General features: G+C 45.4%; 1 long non-coding RNA gene across 1 annotated transcript; it reads left to right on the forward strand.

Moving 5' to 3' along the window:
- The first annotated feature begins 1,851 nt into the window (after positions 1–1,851).
- On the forward strand, positions 1,852–3,090 carry LOC119768144. The gene is made up of 2 exons (XR_005277965.1): positions 1,852–2,807; positions 2,867–3,090. It is a non-coding gene; the product is annotated as an uncharacterized LOC119768144 (long non-coding RNA).
- Positions 3,091–25,431: the final 22,341 nt, after the last annotated feature.

The following is a 25,431-nucleotide window of genomic DNA, read 5'->3' on the forward strand; positions in this document are numbered from 1 at the left end:
ACCGAAAGGTGGTCCCGGGGGGAAAAGGGCACGGCGTTCAAGGACTTGTTTAAGTGGGTCGGGAAAACTCTTTTGTTTTCCCAACCCCACACTACCTGAGAAATGAATTCTCAGGTGTCTGATAAAAGATTCCGACCTTGTTAAAAAAACACACACACACACACACACACACACACACACACACCCGTGAACCGTGGGGACAGGTGAGGGTCCCTGCGGAGCTGAAAGTATTGGCTTCGCACAGCGTAGAGCATGACTCGGACCGGGTAGTCCCAGGGTCCGCAAGCTACTGGGTGATTCAAGGGAGACGGTGAACAAACAGAAAACACTACGAATTTCAACTTCAAAAACAGCACTTTATTGCGGAATGGTGTGAGTGTGGGTGTGGGGGTGTTTGGTGTGGGTAGTTCAGGGGCAACCTTACCATGCAGCTCAGCTGGATCTCGCCGGATGTTCGCCGCCAGAGGAGCTTCGGCGCTACCACTCTGCGGCTTCGTTCCGTCCCACGGTTGGGGGTTCTTGGCTTGCTGGCTTCGGCGATGGCGGTTGTTCCCCAGCTGCGATCTCCGGTCTTCGTTGCCGGATGCAGCTTCGTACTGCGGCCTTCGGGCCGTCTTCGGCTTCGGCTTCCGTGCCGGATGTGGATGGACGACCAGCAGGCGTTGCTGGCTTCGTTGCGGGCAGGTGTCTTCCCTCCTTGTCGAATCGGCAAGCCCCGGAGTCCACCGATTTGGGCTCGCCGAGAGGGGTCCCTCCTTAGCGGTTAAGGCCAGCGGAATGAGGGTGTCGTCCTTGGCTTTGATGGCGCGGGGAGGCGCCAGACGACGGGGGTGGTCCTGTTACGGTTAGACGTGGGCAAATGCCATACTGGACTTACGATGCCCAGGCCGACCAAACCGAGATGAACGCGCGCTCGCGGAACCTCCGGGTCCCGCCTTGTGTGCGGCAATTGACGACCAACACACCGAAGAGCACGTCTTGTCCACTCGGACACCTGATTGGAAGAGGCCGATTTTTCCCCAAAATCGGCTCCTTGTTAGTTTTCCCGAGTCCATTTTCCCACCAATTTCCTTATGTCACCTGGACGTTTACATAATCCCCACCCTGGGAAATTGGTGGGCTTCAGCCATGCTAACACTAGTAAAATTAGCCCCCTCACTACTGTATAGTGTAGTGAAATGTGAAGGGACTACTGAAGTTGAAGAGGTAATTCGTCAAGGGTTGTGACCAACGGTTACACTATCCACTACCCCGGCGAAAAATGTGAATGCACGAAGTTCATGAACATTTTTAATCGAAAAGCATTTCCAAAATCATCTTCGGCACTCCTCAGGTTCGTCGACTAGTGTAAGTGGTCATTTAACATTGTACAAGCCTCAATATGGGCAATATTTACAAGTCTCAGTGACTAACAATCACAGATTTCTGTTTAATTTATGTTTAAAATAGAAAAACAAATGGCATAGCAAACAAATACAAATAAATAAATTAAAAATTAGACATGCACTACAAATTAAAATAATAATTAAAACGAATCCCAAAATAATAGTAGACAACTCTATTTACATTACGCTGCGCAGCGATTTAATTTTGAGAACTATTTACATTTCATCCAACATTAGATCACTTTGGACATAGAATAGAGATAGGTAGAATTGCCACTTGCCGATTCCCCCTCGTAAACGTCAAGGGACACTGCCGACAGCGCCACCACTGCTCGAAACGGGGAACTTCAGTCGAAATGCGCACTGTGCACTTTGATGGAACTGCCCTGTGCATTCTGGAGGGTTCGTTTTGTTTGACAGTGACAGATGGAAAAAGGCTTGTTGACGTTCAGTTGGCGATCAAAAATGTGAAATGGTGCTTGGAAGCTGGGTGAAAAGACGAGACTAGTGAAGGCGGTTGAACGTTAGGATTGGGCGCAAATTGCGGTTTAAGTTGGAGTGCGGAGGCTTCGCTGGTCAGGTTGGTCGACGAGAACCGAGTGAGTGGAACAAAGTGGTGAAGAAGATGCCACTGAGAAACAAGATTTTAAGCCGGAAGAAGACTGCGTCATACTGCGTACGTTCCGGAACACGGTGAAGACTTCTAGTACTTTCCGCCTAACCTGCCCGGGCGAATCTCGTGGGTGCCTGCTTAAAGGTTCTCGGCAATTTCACAGTGCTACACGATTGAAAAATTCCTGAATAAATACCCGGACGCCACCCTGCTGGACGTTACCCGCAAGGAGAAGCGCCTGTCGAGCGCCATGACGAAAATTTGATGCAAATCATGGTCGAAACACCACGCAGAAAAATTAGGCCTATTTGAATCATCAAAATATTTTGTTGTTTCAAGTTAACGATTTTTTGTTGAAATAAATCTCAAAACCAATTGAAACAACTCTAAATTTAGAGTTGAATTTACTCTGTGTTTTTTGTCAATTCGTTTTGGAAATATTAACAAAATTATTGCGTTGATTCTACCATGAACGACGTTGAATCAACTTTAATGTGTTTTTTGATTCAAATGAAATTAATTGATATTCACACGTGTTGCTATCTGTCAAAATGTTCAGTTTTCCTGATTTTGATCAGTGGCGAAGTTCGTTTAATTCGTGCCGTGCGGCAATTACGTTCGTGGTATTTCATCCATGTATTACGCCTGCCGTGAGCAAAGTTTTACGTGAGAAGTTAGAGCGCGGAATTCGGGGTGATTTGATCGCCACCCAACTAAGCCAACTCATCATCGACAAGCGGAAGCTGCCACCAAGTTTAGCAGACTTCACAAAATTCCCCAACATATCAACCCTCTACGGAACATGACCGGTAAGCTCTTGTTATTTTACTTCAAATGCCCCGTTTTAATGCTTTTCTCACTCTTGCAGACCTCTGCAGAAAACAACGTAACCTCGATCCACCGGGGACGCCAATGGCAACATGGCCAATTCAACATGGAAGGCAATTTCACCAACTCGTTGTTTCATCAGACGGTGGCGGAGGCAAGGACACAAGGTGCGGTTCAGCAGTACTCGGACAGAACAAGGGGAAACACTCTAAGTAGCAGATTTAAAAATATATTTTTCCAATAAAAAATGCTAATATCGATGAATAATGCTTTTTTATTTCAATTCGACATTTTGTTAATTCAATTTATAGACTATCCTTATTTTGAAAAAAAATATGGGTTGCATCAACAAAAAATCGACGTTGTTTCAACAAAAATCTGATTTGAACCTGCTTCTGTCAAATTTCGATCAACAAAGATCTGCTTAGACTCAACAAAATACCACGATTCGAAACAACAAAATTTGAGTGTTGATCCAATGCAAACATTTTGTTGATTATATTCAACAAAATATTTTGTTGAATCAAACCCCGCACAGGCTGATTCTACAAAACATTTTTCTGCGTGACGCAACAGGCAAAGCAAGGCGGACAACGAGCAAGAGGAGGAGCCCGTCGACGTCAAGCACAACTCGGGAACCGTTGCCGGCGTGGCCGGGTTTCTTCCTCAGAATCTTCAAGCTGGAACACCACGACCACTTTTCTTCACTCCGAACGGCAAAATACTCTTTTCCTCTTTCGGTTCTTCACTTGGTTTGACAGCGACAACGAAATGTCAACATGACAAAACAGATGTCTTGGAGAAGTGAAAACGGATGTCAACTTGTTTGGCATAATCTTAGAATTTAGAAAAAAAAAGATGCTGATGCGAAATAAAAATCATTTAACCTTATTTTTAAAAAAATCTTAAGGGATGCACTTATCTTGAATTTTCATAATTGTTTTGATTTGTTTTCCATGTTTTTTAAAATCATTTTACAATTGTAATGAATAATATATATGTGCCAACCAGTTCTCCACATTCTTGGCAGTATTATGCGCAGGGTGTTGTAGTTCCCCGTTTCGCCGCTGGCATCAGTTAGGCAGCACAGTTTTGTCCCCCAGTCGGTAAATGAGTGGCAATTCTATCTTTCTCTATTCTATGCTTTGGATCTCCTACGGAAATTCACCACATGGGCTTATTCCTGACGGGCAAACTGGTTGACAGTTCCCGAAACGTCTCTAATTTGGTAAACGTCAGCATATCGCAATGTATACATTGCTCATCTGCGTAAAAGTAGTGCAAAGTAATTAAATCAGTGCATATCGGTGTTTTATCGTTGAATTCAGCTGAAAAATTCAACGAAAGGACAAAGTAAGTGAAATACAATACAAACATAACGAAGATCTTCTTTTACAGGGTAATTTTGACTCAAATTTGGGTGTGCCAAGCTCGGCTAAACTTTGCGTGGAAGATCGCTGCTAGGTCGCACTTTTTCTTTAAAAAGAGGCCTGCAGGAGTCCACTATTTATCCCGGGATTCACCATGTAAGCCATCTTGACGCGCAAGATGCTACAGGTAAGAAATTGTGTACACATTAAAATATTTGATCGAAACTAAGATCATAAAAATTCAATCAGGCCTGAATGCATCGAGAGATCCCCTCACCGCAACACCACCAGTCGCGCTCGGACCGAGGGAAAGGATATTTAACCCCTTGGTCGTCCACGAACTGGCCCGTTGGGCTATGGATTCTCGATTGTAGTGGTGAGTAGTTTAGGTTCATTACAACACCAAAAAGTATGCCATCTTGCCATTCTCTCCTTTTCACGAAGGTGGGGTTCTACACCCACACATTCTTTAGGGGAGAGTGGCTAAGACTAACACACACTAATCCCTCTTTCAAATAATTCAAATCTTGAAAATACTTACAGGATTAAATTGTTCACTTTATAATTCACAACTAATATTCCTTTTCTCTTTTCTTTCCAGATATTTTCACTGTTCGGTCTTGCTGCTGTTGACGACAGGTCAATCCAGATCCGCTGACTTGGTCCAGGGAAAGTGGGACGTCGCCCGTAAACCCCTAGCACCCAAGTCGGTGCGGATCGTGGCCACTGACATCTCCAGCCGCAACGTACTAGGTGTAAAATATTAGATATAAGAGAAGTGAAAAAGAAAATAGTTTAAATAAAGCTTTTGTTCGGGGCTTTCCCCTATTCTTTGCTTGTTCTAAATCCACGAAGGAAACAAGACTTTTCACAGGTTGCGAACGCCTACCAGGTATGACTAAGTCACCTTGCTGGGTCCTCGGCAATTCTACAGATTCCAACTCCTTTCGGCTACCTCCCGGGCAGAACTCCGCCTGCTATCCGGTTCTTCGGTGCCTAGAATAACGATTAGGACGGCCTCACAGGACTTACTCATTGCCTAATTTATTGGCCCAGTCCAACAGGTACAAAATAATTTCATTTCAGGTGTGATTACCTCTCCAGGGATGACGTCACACGTCATCTGCCTGGGTTTACGGTAATTTGTGGGTTCTAAATCGGTTCAATTCCTCTAATACATTCTAATCTGCCGCCGGATCTCATCACCAGGACGGTACAGACTCTTGACCAGCAAATGGTCGTAAATTATGGTTTCCTCACAACACTACTGCTGGAGAGGACTCGACTGACGATCGCTTGGATCGGGCACCAATCAGTCGCACTTCTTTCCTACTGTTCTGTTTTGATTCTGTTCTGTAGTTGTGTGTGTTGGAGGAATAGTGTGGTTGTCGTTTGATAATTTGATTGCTCGTCAAGTTCAACAATGAACACGAAAGAGACGAGACAAAATAAATAACATTGAATGCTGCTGCATGATTGTCGTGTAGTAGACACAAAAGGACGTTATAAACATTATGTACACGCAGCATAAAAGTTATAAAACTCGCTGCTGACCAAAATCGACGAACTGAGTCGTGCCAAAAACGATTTTGGAAAGCGCGCAAGATCCTCATTCCAATAGGACCGTAATGCTTTTTCACATTATTTTCGCTAGGGTAAGTGGACAGTGACCAACCGAGTTTACTCGGATTCCTGCCACCTCCCGTTGGAAAAACCCTTAGGTTTTTCTGCTTGACTCCATCAACCTTGATCACCTTTCGCGGATTTGAGCTGGGAGCCAATTGAAAGTATTGGCTTCGCACAGCGTAGAGCATGACTCGGACCGGGTAGTCCCAGGGTCGGCAAGCTACTGGGTGATTCAAGGGAGACGGTGAACAAACAGAAAACACTACGAATTTCAACTTCAAAAACAGCACTTTATTGCGGAATGGTGTGAGTGTGGGTGTGGGGTGTTTGGTGTGGGTAGTTCAGGGGCAACCTTACCATGCAGCTCAGCTGGATCTCGCCGGATGTTCGCCGCCAGAGGAGCTTCGGCGCTACCACTCTGCGGCTTCGTTCCGTCCCACGGTTGGGGGTTCTTGGCTTGCTGGCTTCGGCGATGGCGGTTGTTCCCCAGCTGCGATCTCCGGTCTTCGTTGCCGGATGCAGCTTCGTACTGCGGCCTTCGGGCCGTCTTCGGCTTCGGCTTCCGTGCCGGATGTGGATGGACGACCAGCAGGCGTTGCTGGCTTCGTTGCGGGCAGGTGTCTTCCCTCCTTGTCGAATCGGCAAGCCCCGGAGTCCACCGATTTGGGCTCGCCGAGAGGGGTCCCTCCTTAGCGGTTAAGGCCAGCGGCCTGAGGGTGTCGTCCTTGGCTTTGATGGCGCGGGGAGGCGCCAGACGACGGGGGTGGTCCTGTTACGGTTAGACGTGGGCAAATGCCATACTGGACTTACGATGCCCAGGCCGACCAAACCGAGATGGACGCGCGCTCGCGGAACCTCCGGGTCCCGCCTTGTGTGCGGCAATTGACGACCAACACACCGAAGAGCACGTCTTGTCCACTCGGACACCTGATTAGAAGAGGCCGATTTTTCCCCAAAATCGGCTCCTTGTTAGTTTTCCCGAGTCCGTTTTCCCACCAATTTCCTTATGTCACCTGGACGTTTACATAATCCCCACCCTGGGAAATTGGTGGGCTTCAGCCTCGCTAACACTAGTAAAATTAGCCCCCTCACTACTGTATAGTGTAGTGAAATGTGAAGGGACTACTGAAGTTGAAGAGGTAATTCGTCAAGGGTTGTGACCAACGGTTACAGAGCTTAGCTGCCAGCTACCGGGCGGGTTGCAGTAGGCGGATAGCTGTCGGCGATTGCATACATTCATTGCATCGCCCCCGGACCAGCAGCGGGAGGATGTCTAGGACGTGGCGGAATTGAACAAGGGCACTGTTTAATTTCTTCGAAAAAACCACATGGGTCCGTAAACACCTCTGTCAAGCGATCGAACGCCGCTATAAGTGTTTTAGCCCAAAACCTCACCAAACCCCCGAATCCAAGATGTGACGTGACCCGTGTCGAGGGATGCATGGCTGGGGGGGTTCAACAAATTCCCAGTCGATAACGGAGCCTGTGGGGCACAGGGGCGCACCCCACACGTAATTTGCCCTTACTGCGTCACGGCAGGGCACTGGCACAGCGGACCGTATTTCCCTAGCGACTCGTGGGATTCAAAATGAAGACAAGTGAAACAAACCAACAAAAGGGTCCCGATGCGCCCCAAGCATCGGAAAACACGGAGGTAGAAGAGGACGCAAACGTCGAAATGGCAGGAGGCGAGTCAAACGGCGGCGACACAGCAGGCGGAGTGGCGAGCGCGTTCCGTGGAAGCGGGAAGGTGTTGAGATCCCCAGTGTTGAACCAGGCGGCTGCTTCGAGTCAGCAGATAGGAGTAATTGGAGAGGAGACTCCCAAGTCATCCTTGTTGAACTTCGCCGGCAGTACCCCTCAGGACGGAGTCCTGCTCGGAAGGACCGCGTTGCAGGAGGTCAGAAGGAGGGTCAACGAACTCTATGATTTCATCAAGGACAAAAACAACGTCCACACCAGAATCAAGCAGATGGTGAATGGAGTCAAGGCAGCCATGAATGCCGCAGAGCGCGAAAACAGCTCGCTGGTGGTGATGCGGAATTCACTGAAGCTCAGAGCTGAAAGAGCCGAAGAAACGCTGAACGCAAAACTGGAGGAGGAAAAGCTACGGGATAAAGAACCGAAAACGCCGCCCGGCCCAAGCACAAAAAGGGACAGGGAAACGCCTGGAGAGGAGGAGGACGCAAAGAAGCAGAAGCAGGGGAATGGAGACAGTCCGGACCCAGCGAAGGAGCCAGAACCAGACCCAGGGAAGGAGGAGGAATGGGAGAAGGTCAAGAAAAAGAAGCGGAAGAAAAAAGGGAAGCAGAACGAGGACACCCAAAAACCCAAGTTTCGCAGGGAGCGTAACAAAGGCGAGGCATTGGTGGTCGAGGTGAAGGAAGGTACGTCGTACGCAGACCTCCTCCGGAAAGTACGAACCGATCCGGAACTCAAGGAGCTTGGCGAGAACGTGGTTAAAACCAGGCGCACCCAAACCGGAGCGATGCTTTTTGAGCTGAAGAATGATCCCGCGGTCAAGAGCTCAGCTTTTAAGTCCCTCGTCGAGAAAGCCGTAGGCTACGAGTCGAAGGTAAGAGCGCTATCGCCGGAGACAACGATCGAGTGCAGGAACCTGGACGAGATCACGGCGGAGGAAGAGCTAGAAGATGCGCTGATCGTTCTTCTGGATGACCGTACGACACCGATGGCAATCCGGTTGAGGAAAGCCTACGGCGGCACGCAAATGGCGTCGATCCGACTATCGACGCCTTCTAAGCTGCTGGAAACCGGCAAGGTCAAAGTAGGGTGGTCGGTGTGCCCACTGAGGCCTGTTCCTCGAATGACCCAGCAGATGACGAGGTGTTTCCGCTGTATGGGTTTCGGCCACCAGGCGAGAAATTGCGACGGTCCCGATCGGACCAACAGTTGCAGAAGGTGTGGTAGAGAAGGCCACATGGCAAGAGACTGCAAAAATCAGCCAAAGTGCGTGCTCTGTAAAGAAGGCGACGGCAATAGCCATGCGACGGGTGGCTTTAATTGCCCGGTGTACAAGAAGCTGGCCTCGGGCAAAAAGTAATGGAGGTGTCCCAGGTGAACCTCAATCACTGTGACACTGCACAGCAACTGCTGTGGCAGTCGACCGCGGAGACGGGGTGTGACGTGGCAATTATTGCAGAACCGTACCGAGTTCCACACGACAACGGAAACTGGGCCGCGGATACAGCAAGAATGGCGGCGATACACGTGATGGGGCGGTACCCCATACAGGAAGTGGTCTCGAGGGCGTTTGAAGGATTCGTGATCGCCAAAGTAAACGGAACCTTCTTCTGTAGCTGCTATGCTCCCCAAGATGGACCTTGGAGCAGTTTCAGCAGATGCTGGATAGTCTGACCGATGAACTGATCGGACGAAGCCCGATCGTTATCGGAGGTGACTTCAACGCGTGGGCGGTCGAGTGGGGTAGCAGATGCACCAATGCTAGGGGCATAGCCTAATGGAAGCTCTGGCAAAGCTAGACGTTAGGCTGGCGAATCGCGGAACCAGCAGTACCTTCCGCAAAGACGGTCGTGAGTCCATTATCGACGTTACGTTCTGTAGCCCGCGACTGGCGGCCGACATGAACTGGAGGGTGAGTGAGGACTATACCCATAGCGATCACCAAGCGATCCGGTACAGCATCGGGAGACGAGCCCCTGTACCAGATAGGAGCAGCCGGTCCTACGGAAGGAAATGGAAGCTGCAGTACTTCGACGAGGGTCTCTTCGTGGAAGCGCTCTATTGGTGTGATGGTCCCCAAGACTTGAGTGCCGACGTGCTAACAGCACAACTGGTGACAGCATGCGACACAACCATGCCGCGGAGACTGGAGCCAAGGAACTGTCGTCGTCCAGCCTACTGGTGGAATGAAGAACTCGGTACCCTTCGGGCAAGTTGCCTCAGCGCCAGAAGACGAGTCCAGAGAGCAAGATCCGAAGCAACTAGAGAGGAGTGCAGAGAGGAGTACCGATCTGCAAAGGCCGCGCTCAAGAAAGCGATCAAATGCAGCAAGACAAACTGCTTCAAGGAGTAATGCCAAGACGCTGATGCAAACCCTTGGGGGAGCGCATATCGTGTCGCGATGGCGAAGATCAGAGGCCCATCGATGGTGGCTGAAACGTGTCCCGACAAGCTGAAGGTCATTGTGGAAGGGCTCTTCCCAAGACATGACCCAACGACATGACCTCCTACACCGTACAACGACGAAGGGGGTAGCAACGCCGAAGGTCATCTGATCACCAACGAAGAACTTGTGGCAGTAGCGGAAAGATTGAAGGTGAAGAAAGCTCCCGGCCCGGATGGAATCCCGAATTTCGCCCTGAAATCGGCGGTTCAAGCACTCCCGGACAGGTTTCGAACAGTTCTGCAGAAATGCCTCGACGAAGGACACTTCCCCGACCCGTGGAAGGTTCAAAAGCTCGTGTTGCTGCCAAAGCCAGGCAAACCACCGGGGGACCCATCATCGTATAGGCCTATATGTTTGCTGGACACCCTCGGAAAGCTTCTGGAACGGATCATCCTTAACCGGTTGACCAAGTACACGGAGAGCGAGCATGGCTTAGCAGCGAGGCAGTTCGGCTTCCGTAAAGGGAGATCCACGGTGGACGCCATCCGGAAAGTGGTCGAGAAAGCCGACGAAGCGCGAAGGAAAAAACGCAGAGGAACCGCTGCTGCGCAATAGTCACGATTGACGTCAAGAACGCGTTCAACAGTGCGAGCTGGGCGGCCATAGCAGCAGCGCTGCACAAAATGAAGGTGCCTGACTATTTGTGCATGATCTTGAAGAGCTACTTCGAGAACCGCGTGCTGGTCTACGACACTGCCGATGGACAAAAACCGTTGTTGTTACCGCGGGAGTTCCGCAGGGATCCATTTTGGGTTCAGCACTGTGGAACGGAATGTATGACGGAGTGTTGACACTGGGGCTACCCAACGGCGTAGAGATTGTTGGCTTTGCAGACGACATAGTGCTGACGGTAACCGGCGAAAATGTCGAGGAGGTCGAAGTGCTGGCTATGGAGGCAATCGCAATGATCGAGAACTGGATGCTCGAGGTGAAGCTGCGGATCGCTCACCACAAGACGGAGATGATACTGGTTAGTAACCACAAAAAGGTGCAGCAGGCCCAGATACACGTTGGAGAACACGTCGTGCACTCGAAGAGAGCGCTCAAGTACCTCGGGGTGATGGTGGATGACCGGCTGAACTTCAACAGCCACGTCGATTACGCCTGCGAGAAGGCGGCTAAGGCGATCATGGCACTGTCGAGGATTATGCCGAACAACGCTGGACCCAGGAGCAGTAGGCGCCGCTTCTTGGCAAGTGTCGCGACGTCCATACTTAGGTACGGCGGACCGGTATGGTGGACGGCGCTGGGGACGAAGCGAAATCGAGCGCTGCTCGACAGAACGCAGAGACTGATGGCCATGCGGGTTGCAAGCGCGTACAGGACCATTTCGTCGGAAGCAGTTGGCGTCATAGCCGGAATGATCCCCATCGGCATCACATTGGAGGAGGACACCGTGCGCTACACCCGGAGAGGCACGAGAGGTATCCGGGAAGCTGCGAAAGCCGAATCGCTGGCAAGGTGGCAACGTGAGTGGGACACCACGGAGAAAGGTAGATGGACGCATCGGCTTATCCCGTCCGTATCCACGTGGGTGAGCAGAAGGCATGGAGAGGTCACCTTCCACCTCACACAGTTCCTGTCGGGCCATGACTGCTTCAGGAAGTACCTGCACAGGTTTGGACATGCAGAGTCCCCTCTCTGTCCGGACTGCGTCGATTGCGAGGAAACACCGGAGCACGTGGTGTTCAGCTGCCCTCGCTTCGAGGCAGCGCGAAGCGAAATGCTGGCCATTATCGGAGCGGACACCAGCCCGGATAATGTGGTGCGAAGAATGTGCAGCGACATCGCCAAGTGGAATGCGGTCGTCGGAGCGGTGACGCAGATCACTTCGGCTCTCCAGCGGAAATGGAGAGACGATCAGAGGAGGAACGACTAGGAGCCTAGTCGAATACCCACGAGTGTGGCTGTGAAGGAGAGCACGTTATGATGGTCGGCTCTACCGAATCGGTACACGTCTCGATGGTCACAGGATTCGAGAACCCACGAGTGTGGCTGTGAAGGAGAGCACGTTATGACGGTTGGCTCTACCAAATCGGTACACGTCTCGATGGTCCAAGGAGAGGGCTGCATATGACTAGCCGATCAAAAGCAACGCGATTCTTGGGCGCGGTTAAACCCTCGCATGGACTCATATGTATGTAGAGCAGGAAATGGTTCTAGCACCCGGCATGGATCCTGTAAGTAGACTAGTGCAGAAAATGCAACGCCTCCCCCCGAAGTTATACCGAAAGGTGGTCCCGGGGGGAAAAGGGCACGGCGTTCAAGGACTTGTTTAAGTGGGTCGGGAAAACTCTTTTGTTTTCCCAACCCCACACTACCTGAGAAATGAATTCTCAGGTGTCTGATAAAAGATTCCGACCTTGTTAAAAAAAACACACACACACACACACACACACACACATTATAATGAACATGTCAAGAACGCAGCGCAGCGGATAGTATACGAAAACGACGACGATGACAAAAGTCCAAGCAGAGAAACAGCGCGCGCTTGTTGGTAAACAGGCAGGCAGGCAGGCGAACAAGCTCGTGAGAGAGTTTGAACCTGAGAGAGAGCACGTGCATGTACGAATTGGAAATAAACATCGTTGTTAGGTAGCCCCTTACAGCTGGCCGCGCAAAAAGGGTCAGTTTTGGGCGCTAATAACTTCGCGGAAAAAAATCCTAAAAATATGGTGGCTTCGGGAAAGTTGTTCTAAATTTAATGAAGGTTCTACATTTGAGAAATGGTAAGAATCGGATGATTATGGCGCCTTCCACAGGTAAAAAAGTAAAACAGTTGCTTTTCTCCATACATTTTGACGATTTTTCCCATACAAACTTTAAGCGATTGGAGGGAGGGGTTCCCGTGGTCAGAATTAGCTCAAATTTGGAATTTAGCCTAGTGATGGGTCAATCTTTGATTTCCGGGGGTAGCCCCAAAAAAGTCCGGATTTGGACCACCCTACTGCTCATTCAACCATTTTCATCGGCCCGATGAAATTCCCCGAACCCCCATAGGGGGATGGCGTCGCTATTTTTAGACCACGTTTTCCACTTTTTCTCATCGAAACCGACTACTTTATCGACTTCATTTTGCTGGGCGAGATAGGACGCCGTCTATTTTTAGACGATGACTCAGCACTTTTCCACTTTTGCGCTTAAAAAACCAGATGGCAGCACGATGTAACGCCACGTCCCTATTCCAAACCTCCCAAAAATATGTTTTAAAGTCGCACTTTTGCCACTAGTGAACAACAAAAACATACCCTCCCACTTTAAAATATCGTCAAAAATCCAGTTTTTGACCGATTCCGGTTCTTTTGGTCACAAATGAAAGCATAGAACGTCCCCTTTCCGAAACCGATCTGGAAAACCGGATTTGGTCACTGTGGCCACCGGGAATCGGCTACAACCGAAAAAAGGCCCTTTTGAGACCCCAACTTTGACGACCTGTATTTCTGGCAAATTTCAACCAATCAGGATGCTCCGGGTTCATTCGACACAAATATTAATATCACGGCCAGGTGACCTACCGGTTCCGGAACATCCAAAAAGTTCATATTTTACTGTTTTTCACGTATATGTGATACCAATACTCTCATGATACTTGAAATTGATCCATAAAACTTACTAAAAACACAATACACGATTGCCAGAACCACTCTGGAGTGTTAGTGGCCACTTCCGGGTAACCTGGGACCGGTTCCCGGGTACCAGATGAACGAGCAATTTGATGTTTTTGTTGAAACCCATCATGTTGCATATCAAACTTCATGAAATTGAAAGATATATCCATCTTGGATAATGCCGTTAATCGCTGAGCCATCCTGGCCAATCTGGAACCGGTTACCGGTGGCACCTTGGGGACACATCCGGAATATGCGAGAATCCCTATCATCCGACATATCAAACTTCATGAAATTTAAAGATATGCCAATCTACGATCATGCCGTTGTTCGTTGACCCATCCTGGCCAATCTGGAACCGGTTACCGGTAGCGCCTTGAGGACACTTCCGGAATATGAGACAAAACCCTATCATCTGACATATCAAACTTCATGAAATTGAAAGATCGTACCATGTATAGCATAGCATTGGTGTCTACCCGTAGTTGCTACTCTGTTATTGACCAGGACCGCCAAGAATTGCTCCGTGGACCACAGATGAAGAGTAGGAACCAATCATCACCATTTCGCAACTTTCAAATGTCCCTATCATGCTAGCCAATCACAGCGCCGGCCACGACCAGTGGTAAGACACGAGGAAGTGGATAGTAATTTTAGTCCGATAGTGATAGTGATAGTGATGAAGACCGCTAAATCGGCTGCGTCTCCGACAAAGTATCACGTGAGGTTTGAGGGTGTTAGTAAGATGGGTATGAAGCCAGGATTCACCGTGGTAAGTGATGCGGCCGGTCAAATCTATTTATAGTCCTTAATTCTTCGTATGTTCTTGGATTCATTTTGGAAGCTTTCCAATTCGGTTCACCGAGCTTTTTGTGGTGAATTCTGGTCGTGTTGAATGTTCAATATTCGCCTAACAATTATGCAACCAGTAAGTGTCCTTGAATTCAACTTGCATTCAATATTGCATTTCCTGTTCTTAGGTACACAGATTACAATCAAGTTTCTTGTATTCTTATAGCATTCCTAATCCTTCTAGTCAACTAAGCCTCGATGGTCTGGTGGTTAGCATTTTTGTCTGCTGACCCAAAGGACGGTGGATCGAACCCCGCCGCGATCTAATGAATTGTTCAGAATTCCTCCTTTCCATAATTTCTCGATAGGAGCAGATGGGAATCGAACCCAGAACCTTCCGCTTACAAAGCGAACAGCGTAACCATTCAGCCACGCCTACCCCCTCAATTGAAAGATCGTACCATGTATAAAGCAAAAGTTATGGCAAATTTAATTTTCAAAAAGGCCGAAACGGACCCCAATATTAAAGGTGTTAAGGGGTCTATATGACCTCGGAATAGAAAGTGCTGGCAAAAATCCATTTTGCAACCGATTTTCGTTCTTTTGGACGCAAATGAAAGATATGGATGTCTAGAAATGCACCTGTGCTATGCGGACCCGATTTGGCCACTTTGGTTCCTGGGAATCGATTCCAAAGGAACAAATTTTCCGGCAAACCGGCTCTCATATGTATTATTAGATTTAGTTATGGATTAATGCATAATAAACTATACATAATCTTTAAAAATACGAGTCATACGCTCCGGTTACCGGTGGCCCCTTGGGAACACTCGGAATATGAGATAAATCCTATTATTCGACATATGAAACTTCATGAAATTGAAAGATATGTCAATCTACGGTCATGCCATTGTTTGCTGAGCCATCCTGGCCAATCTGGAACCGGTTACCAGTGGCCCCTTGGGGACACTTCCGGAATATGAGAGAACCCCTACCATCCGACAATTGAAAGATATGTCAATCTACGGTCATGCCGTTGTTCGCTGAACCATTGTAGCAAATTTGGTACCGGTTACCAGTGGCCACTTGGGGACACTCGGAATATCCTGAGCATGGGTAAATAACAAGGGAAATGCGTAATAATACCTTTCTCTGGTATCAATACCAAATTTTGTTATTCCAGGACCCTTTAAAATTTGTCTTAAGGATTATGCAAGAGCAAAATGTGCTATCATACCAATTTGAGGTATTGTTTTGATATTGCTAAATTGCAGAATTTGTCAATGGTCGAACACCACATTTTGGTATTCTTTTGGTATTACAGTATTTTATCAAATTCCTCTGAAACTATGGGAAAATTTTGACCAATTTTGACAAAATAAATAATTTTGCGCTAAAATGATGTCTCAAAGCGAATGCTTTCATTGAAAACCGAAAATTTCAAACTTGATTTTAAACATTTTTGATATACCCCCTAAAGAAATGACTAGAAATTGTGGAAAATTTTCTAAGTCAGGATGGCACATTTTGGTATTATTTTGGTTTTAAAGTGTTTTATCAAATTCCTCTGAAACTATGGGAAAATGTTGACCAATTTTGACAAAATAATTAATTTTGCACTAAAATGATGTCTCAAAGTGAATGCTTTCATTGAAAACCGGAAATTTTAAACTTGATTGCAAGCATTTTTGATATACCCCCTAAAGAAATGACTTGAAATTGTGGAAAAATTTCTAAGTTAGGATGCCACATTTTGGTATTATTTTGGTATTGAAAGGTTTCAATTAATTCCTCTGAAACTATGGGATTTTTTTTAATAAATTTTGATGAGATAATTAGTTTTGCGCTAAAATGACTTGAAATCCAAAAATGTTAAAGCTGATTTTCAATTTTTTTATATACCCACTAAGATTTTTTTTAAAACGTTAAAATTTGTCTAAGTTGGGATAACCAAATACTTTGAAAAACGAGTTAATCGTCATTTTATTGAATTTTGGTGAATTTCAATCCAGTTTCATTTTAATAACACTTATTTTTCAATCTTGTTATTTTTTAGAATCGTCAAGAACTTCAAGCACAGGCCGTTCATCAACGACAAATGCATTCGATGTGGTGAAGAATATCACTAAGAACAACAAGGAATCATCAGGTGAGTAGATTTGGCTGTTGTATATGGATCATTTCCGTTTTTTCACTAACTGCAACTGTTGCACTAAAAATGGTATGAAAATACCAAATTTTGCTATTTCTTGCGCAAATAACAGATACCAAAATGGATGGTAAAATACCACCCCCTTGGCAGAGCGCCGACGACAGCAGGAAGGAGCAGCGACGACGGCAAAGCGGCGAGAACGGGGCCCCGAGCGCGTGCACCGGAAGTGCGAAGAGAGGAAGAGGACGTGTGAGGTAGGAGTAGTTGATAAGGAAGTGGGACGGGACGTGTGAGCTAGTGGAAGTTTGGAAGGGATTCCCGGAATGAATCGTCGACTGTACGCGAAGAATAAATGTAGTTTCCCTTAGTCATTCGCAGTGTTTTCTTGGCTTTTGATTAAACTCGAGCGTCACGCCGACCCTGGGTATTTTAAGGGAGAGTCCCATCGGTTGTGTACGCCCTGACACCGGAAGCACATCTCTTTAAGTGTGTGTTCACTTCGAGTGTGGACTGGGAGTGAACACCAGTTGTTATACTTGGTGCCCAACAAGAATAGCTTAGCTTATTCAGGCTCGGGAAAATGCTGCATTAATAAGAGGTCGACAGATTCTTTGGTAAAACTTCCGCAACTATACTAGGGGAAATATACCCATTTTAATCACTCTAAGCCGTTCGACCAATTCTCATCACTTTTGCCGTTTTCCGCTATTAAATCAACAATTTCAGATGTATCAATAATGAAGAGTTGCTTGCTCACTTTTATTTGAGCTATTTATTACTTTGAAACAGTCAAAAACACATTATGAAAGCTGGGATTTATGATCAAAGTGCTGATAGGCCGATAATAGAAATAGGCTGAAAAAGGGTATAATTCCCCTAGCTCAACTTGCAAAAACTTTACGCTACTTTGAGTGGCTAAATTAAACAAGATCATTTAGTAATTGAGGGGTGTTGAAGACGTTTTAAGGAGGAAGACTACCAACAATGGAAAGACACAAATTGAACAGAATAAGTCGGAGAATTGTTCATACTTACTCAACTTATTATTATTGGAAAAATCCGGAGTTCTTTACTCAATAAGTGCAGTCCTTGGCAGGACAAATAAAACACCAGACGGAAACAGTCGTTTATTTTCGTTAAATTTTTGTACCCTGTACAATTTGTTTGATTTTCTAGGATTTTCTAATTGATTACTTCTGTGATACTTAGGCACTATTTTTCAATTTTCACTTGCGCTTGATTGCTTCTAGGAATCGTGAATAAATTTTAGATTTTCCAATTTGTAGTATTTCTTTTTAAATTTTAATTGTTTGGTTTCTAAACTATACCATAATGGAGGTGAAACATATGCTGTCGCAGTATTATGGCATGAATGCATCGCACCTGACGATTGATGAGTTCAGTCATGAGTTGCACATCCGCAAGTTGCCTCTGGATGGCTCACGCAGTCAGCTGGAGAAGGTGTTGTACAATCATCTGAAACAGGAAAGAAAACAGCTTAATGTGTCGTATGATTTTGTGAGTGATTCGGTAGATGAAGTGTGTGTGTGTGTGTGTGTGTGTGTGTGTGTGTGTGTGTGTGTGTGTGTGTGTGTGTGTGTTTTATAAGGTCGGAATCTGCTACCAGACACCTGAGAATTAATTTCTCAGGTAGTGTGGGGTTGGGAAACAATGAATTTCACGACCCACTGAACCAGTCCTTGAACGCCGTGCCCTTTTCCTCCCGGGACCACCTTTCGGTATAACTTCGGGGGGGAGGCGTTGCATTTTCTGCACTAGTCTACTTACAGTATCCATGCCGGGTACTAGAACCATTTCCTGTTCCACATACATATGAGTCCATGCGAGGGTTTAACCGCGCCCAAGAATCGCGTTGCTTTTGATCGGCTAGTCAAATGCAGCCCTCTCCTTGGACCATCGAGACGTGTACCGATTTGGTAGAGCCAACCGTCATAACGTGCTCTCCTTCACAGCCACACTCGTGGGTTCTCGACTCCTGTGACCATCGAGACGTGTACCGATTTGGTAGAGCCGACCATCATAACGTGCTCTCCTTCACAGCCACACTCGTGGATTTTCGACTAGGCTCCTAGTCGTTCCTCCTCTGATCGTCTCTCCATTTCCGCTGAAGAGCCGAAGTGATCTGCGTCACCGCTCCGACGACCGCATTCCACTTGGCGATGCTTGCAACCCGCATGGCCATCAGTCTCTGCGTTCTGTCGAGCAGCGCTCGATTTCGCTTCGTCCCCGTATGGACGTCGCGACACTTGCCAAGAGACGGCGCCTACTGCTTCTGGGTCCAGCGTTGTTCGGCATCATCCTCGACAGTGCCATGATCGCCTTCGCCGTCTCTCGCAGGCGTAATCGACGTGGCTGTTGAAGTTCAGCCGGTCATCCACCATCACCCCGAGGTACTTGAGCGCTCTCTTCGAGTGCACTACGTGTACCCCAACGTGTATCTGGGCCTGCTGCACCTTTTTGTGGTTACTAACCAGTATCATCTCCGTCTTGTGGTGAGCGATCCGCAGCTTCACCTCGAGCATCCAGTTCTCGATCATTGCAATGGCCTCCGTAGCCAGAATTTCGACCTCCTCGACATTTTCGCCGGTTACCGTCAGCACTATGTCGTCTGCAAAGCCAACGATCTCCACGCCGTTGGGTAGCCCCAGCGTCAACACTCCGTCATACATTCCGTTCCACAGTGCTGAACCCAGAATAGAACCCTGTGGAACTCCCGCGGTAACAACAACGGTTTTTTGTCCATCGACAGTGTCGTAGACCAGCACGCGGTTCTCGAAGTAGCTCTTCAAGATCATGCACAAATAGTCAGGCACCTTCATTTTGTGCAGCGCTGCTGCTATGGCCTATTGGCCTCGCACTATTGAACGCGTTCTTGACGTCAATCGTGACTATTGCGCAGCAACGGTTCCCTCTGCGTTTTTTCTTCCGCGCTTCGTCGGCTTTCTCGACCACTTTCCGGATGGCGTCCACCGTGGATCTCCCTTTACGGAAGCCGAACTGCCTCGCTGCTAAACCATGCTCGCTCTCCGTGTACTTGGTCAACCGGTTAAGGATGATCCGTTCCAGAAGCTTTCCGAGGGTGTCCAGCAAACATATAGGCCTATACGATGATGGGTCCCCCGGTGGTTTGCCTGGCTTTGGCAGCAACACGAGCTTTTGAACCTTCCACGGGTCGGGGAAGTGTCCTTCGTCCAGGCATTTCTGCAGGACTGTTCGAAACCTGTCTGGGAATGCTTGAACCGCCGATTTCAGGGCGAAATTCGGGATTCCATCCGGGCCGGGTGCTTTCTTCACCTTCAATCTTTCCGCTACTGCCACAAGTTCTTCGTTGGTGATCAGATGACCTTCTGCGTTGCTACCCCCTCGTCGTTGTACGGTGTAGGAGGCCAGGTCGTTGGATCATGTGTTGGGAAGAGCCCTTCCACAATGACCTTCAGCTTGTCGGGACACGTTTCAGCCACCATCTATGGGCCTCTGATCTTAGCCATCGCGACACGATATGCGCTCCCCCAAGGGTTTGCATCAGCGTCTTGGCATAACTCCTTGAACAGTTTGTCTTGCTGCATTTGATCGCTTTCTTGAGCGCGGCCTTTGCAGACCGATACTCCTCTCTGCACTCCTCTCTAGTTGCTTCGGATCTTGCTCTCTGGACTCGTCTTCTGGCACTGAGGCAACTTGCTCGAAGGGTACCGAGTTCTTCATTCCTTGGCTCCAGTCTCCGCGGCATGGTTGTGTCGCATGCTGTCACTAGTTGTGCTGTTAGCACGTCGGCACTCAAGTCTTGGGGACCATCACACCAATGGAGCGCTTCCACGAAGAGACCCTCGTCGAAGTACTGCAGCTTCCATTTCCTTCCGTAGGACCGGTTGCTCCTTTCTGGTACGGGGGCTCGTCTCCCGATGCTGTACCGGATCGCTTGGTGATCGCTATGGGTATAGTCCTCACTCACCCTCCAGTTCATGTCGGCCGCCCTCCAGTTCATGTCGGCCGCCAGTCGCGGGCTACAGAACGTAACGTCGATAATGGACTCACGACCGTCTTTGCGGAAGGTACTGCTGGTTCCACAATTCGCCAGCCTAACGTCCAGTTTTGCCAGAGCTTCCATTAGGCTATGCCCCCTAGCATTGGTGCATCTTGCAGCGACCTCAAATTTAAATCATTAAATTTGCCCATTTTTCGAACCTCACCACAGTTCTGACCATGCGCGCTTACGCAAGCATAAATAATTTTACCCGTCGACTCGCGTTGCGCGACAAATAATTAAGCTTATGTACAGGTGTGGATCATGAGTCATCCTCACCTGAAAAGCCCTTTATTAAATTTCGCCAATTATTAGGCAATCAATAAAATGGTTAAGCTTTCAATTATGAATGTGCGATGTTATTTCACAGGGGAAATTGAGGGTGTGGCTTAACCAAATTCATTGGCATGTTTGTTCAATGGAGAATTCGACCTTCTCATTATTGACCAACATTTTTGAGAATGTTTGAGGAACATAATTTTGATATTCCAATAACATAATTTAAAGTTTCACGACAATGGTTCGAACCCATGACTTCCGATTTTGAGGTGTACTCACTACACCATACGGAAAGTCATGAAGAATTGCAGAGGTCTGCACGATTTAATTCATGAGGTTCATCGATGCTTCTCATCGGAACGGACAACTTTTAGTAGAACAAAATTTAGTAGAGTTTTCGGGGACTGACTATAAAAACCCCAAAATTCTTGAGGAGGGCAGTTAGTTTCCAGAATTAGTTCCAGTCAGTTCCAGCCAGCTCAACTCCAGTCCAGTTCCAGTTCCAGAAGACGCCCCTGACCAGCCAGACCCGCCAGCAGCCACCAGTAGCAGAGGCCCCAGTCCAGCCGGACTTAGCGGTGGAGGCCGCAGTCCGCCGGGACTTAGCCGCTGTGAAGAGTCCGCCGGGACTTAGCCGCCGTGAAGAGTCCGCCGGGACTTAGCTGCCGTGAAGAGTCCACCCGGGACTTAGGAGTTCGGGGTCTGGCATGGCTCGGCGCAGAGGTCTGGAGGACAAGTCTGGCTTCGACGTAGAGAATTGGCTCGACGAAAGTCTTAATGAAATTAGCAACAAAAAGTTGAGTGATGTGATCGTGCGCGTAGAAGTTGAAAGTGTTACCGCAAAAATGTAATCTTCAAAAAGTGTAATATACAGATAAGTGATGTTTACTGATCTGTTTTGACTCTACAAGTAAATATCACAAAAATCCTGAAAGCCTAAACCGCTCGGGCCGTTCAGGTGGTGACTAGCGGAAAGCAACGCTGTGTGTGTTTGGAATCGCCATTATGATTGGACAAAACCGAGAGTTGAAAATGTGACTATGTGTGAAAGTTAATGAACAAAATGATTTCGCGAAGTAACAAACAGTTAAAATAGTGTTAAAAAAAAAACGTTAAATTGAAGAAAATGTTATGTGAGGAATTCTAAGATGGAAGCAAATGTGCAGCAGTGCGAGATGGAACCAAAACGAGCTCAACCAATGGCAGAAGCATCGAAAATTTCAAAACCGGCCAACGATGGACAACACTAGGGATTCAACAATGACGAGATCATCTGGATCAACTGGAGACGAAATTCGGCCGCATCGAACACCCAAGAAGACGACCATGGAAATCTGGCAGTTTAGGGTGAGTAAACAAAAGTTATACCGAAATTTGATGTAAATAGTTAAAAACACGCTTAAAGATGGCGAATTTGGAGACCTAAATACAATTACTAAACCATTTGTGTATCCTATACCGCTTATTAGCGAAATTTTGGACATTATTGGAGAAGCTCGATATTTCTCAACCATTGACTTGAAATCAGGATTTTATCAAATCCCAATTAACCCAAAGGATGCTGCAAAAAAACCGCTTTTTCAACATTTTTAGGACATTATGAATTTTTATGAATGCCAATGGGACTGAAAAATAGTCCATCAACATTTCAAAAATTTACATTCACACTTATTTATGAAATACAACCAGTTAATGCGTTTGTATACTTGGATGATATTATTATATTCGGTAGAACTATCGAAGAACACAATGAAAATTTATATAAAGTTTTGAATGCATTACATGAAAATAATTTAAAAGTTGAACCATCAAAATGTAAAATTTTACACAAAGAAGTCAGATATTTAGGTCATATTATTAGTGAAGAAGGGATTCGACCAACAAGTGAAAATACTTAATGCATTATTAAAGAAAAATGTGAAATTTATTTGGACACAAGAATGTGAAAATGCTTTTGAAGAATTAAAGAATTATTTAATTTCACAACCAGTTTTAGTTAGACCGAACTACAATGACAAATTTGTTTTGACAACTGATGCTAGCGATTATGCTATCGGAGCAGTTCTTACTAATGAGAAGTCAAATGATCACCCCATCGCTTACGCAAGTCGTGCGCTTATCGGGGCTGAGAGAAATTATTTTACTATTGAAAAGGAACTACTTGCTATTGTTTGGGCAGTAGATCACTTCAAACATTTTATTTACAATCAAGATTTTATCGTTTACACAGATCATAGACCGTTATGGCATTTGAAGGAAACTTCACCAACGTTGACAAAACTTCGTTTGAAAATCCAAGGCATTGGATGTGAAATTCGTTACAAGCAAGGAAAGGAAAATGTAGGGGCAGATTTTCTTTCACGTTTAAATAATGAAGATGATGATAAACAAGCATCAATATTAGCAGCAATTACAACTCGTCAACAAGCAAAACAAAATAGACAAAATATTTCAGATAATCAAAACTCAACAAATACTTCAAACAGAAAGAATTTATCTAGAAACAACACTAATTGAAACAATAATATGAATGGACTTCAACAAATTGACATAAATTTTGATAATGACGATGATAGCAATGATAAAACATTTACCTACAAGGATTTCCAAGATACAGATATCGAATTTAACGTTTAAAAATTTTCTAAAAAAAAATATACCATTTGAACAAGCCGAAGCTACATTTATGATATTAAACAGTGTTACGGTACACAAAGAATTGAGTAAATACATTGACCTTCCACATGGTATGAAGGATTACACCAATGAAAATATCTTTGTATTCCCGCAAAAGAAAATTTGGGGTTTAATTTTGAATGGAACATATCGTTCAGTAGTTAAGAATAAAGAATTTTTCGATGGTTTATTTAAAAGCTTTAAAGATTATCCTGATTTTGCTAAAGATGCATCAGTTATACAAATTATTTCTCATAGAATATTCAAAACAGAGTTGGAACTAAACTTATTACGATTTTTTGCAATGAAACTTTCAAAGTCATTTACACTATATGCAACAGAAAATGAACGAATTTATGTAAAGCCAGAAGACAGAGATCAAGTGCTTAACGATTTTCACGACGCACCGTTGGGTGGTCACGTCGGAAGTAAACGAATGATTAAAAGAATGAGTCCTTTATTTACATGGGAAAATATGCGAAGAGATGTTTTGAATTATGTAAAGCAATGTGATTCTTGTCAAAAGAATAAAATATGGCCAGCAAATAAGATGCCAATGAAAATTACGACAACATCGTATGAACCCTTTGATAAAGTTTATATGGATGTGGTTATGTTACCAATTTCTAATAATGGAAACAATTGTGGACTTGTGATACAAGATGATTTAACAAGATTTTGATTGTAGCTCCCATGGAAAACCAAGAAAGTGCAACAGTTGCTAGAACTTTTGTTGAAAACTTTGTTTGTAAATTTGGAGCTCCTAAAGAAGTTGTAACCGATCGAGGTACAAACTTTGTAAGCAAATTATTGCAACATACATGCAAAATATTACACATTAAAAAGATCGTTACAAGTGCATATCATCCTCAAGCTAATTTAGTTGAGAGATCAAATAGAGAGTTACGAAATTTTATTGGAGAGTTACGAAATTTTATTGGCAAAGATCCACAATGTTGGGATGAATAGATACCATACTTTATGTTTGAATACAATACTACAGAAAATTCATCAACTGGATATTCTCCCTATGAACTTTTGTATGGAAGAAAAGCTACAATACCAAGCACAATTTATAAAATCAACGATTCAGATTTAAATTATGACGACTATATTTGTTCAATGAAAGATATATTCAAGGATGCTCATGAAACTGCTAGAAACAACTTAATATTGTCAAAAGAAAAAAGAAAGGAAATTTATGACAAAAAGACAAATGATTGGGTACCAATGTGGGAGATAGAGTTTTGGTACAAATGGTACAAACAGGAATTGGTCAAAAGTTACAAAATAAGTGGCGAGGCCCTTACGATATCGTTAAATTTAACAGCGATCAAACGACCACTATTAAAAATGGCAACAAATTTGAAGATGTACATAATAATAGACTTAGAAAATACAATGATTAATATTAGATAAAGTTTTATGTCAAAATATACCAGTATGATTTTTTCAACAATATATATTGAAAATACCATAAAATTAAATGCTCCAATACAAGATAAAATATTTTATAATGATAATTACAGTACAATAAAATGGAATATAGAAAAAAATTACGATGATTGAAATGAATGACATAGTATCATAAGCGATTAATATCAGAAGACTACAATGAATGAAAATAATAATTTTAAACACGGGATTATTTATGTATATTAAACAAAAAAAATATTATATATAAAAAAATGGAATTGATATGCTTGATGAATTAGAAAAAAACGATTGTTATCAAGAGAAGTAAATGAAAAAAAAATGTTACAAATACCGATTTTTTTATAGAAAAATAAACATGGAAAAAGAACATATGATTGATTTGATATGAATAAATGATTGATGAATTAATGTTGAAATAAACAAAATATGAATTATTATTATCAAAAAAATGCGCAAACAAGATGAATGTTATG

This window comes from Culex quinquefasciatus, chromosome 1 (assembly GCF_015732765.1).
Source record: "Culex quinquefasciatus strain JHB chromosome 1, VPISU_Cqui_1.0_pri_paternal, whole genome shotgun sequence".
Lineage (NCBI taxonomy): Eukaryota > Metazoa > Arthropoda > Insecta > Diptera > Culicidae > Culex > Culex quinquefasciatus.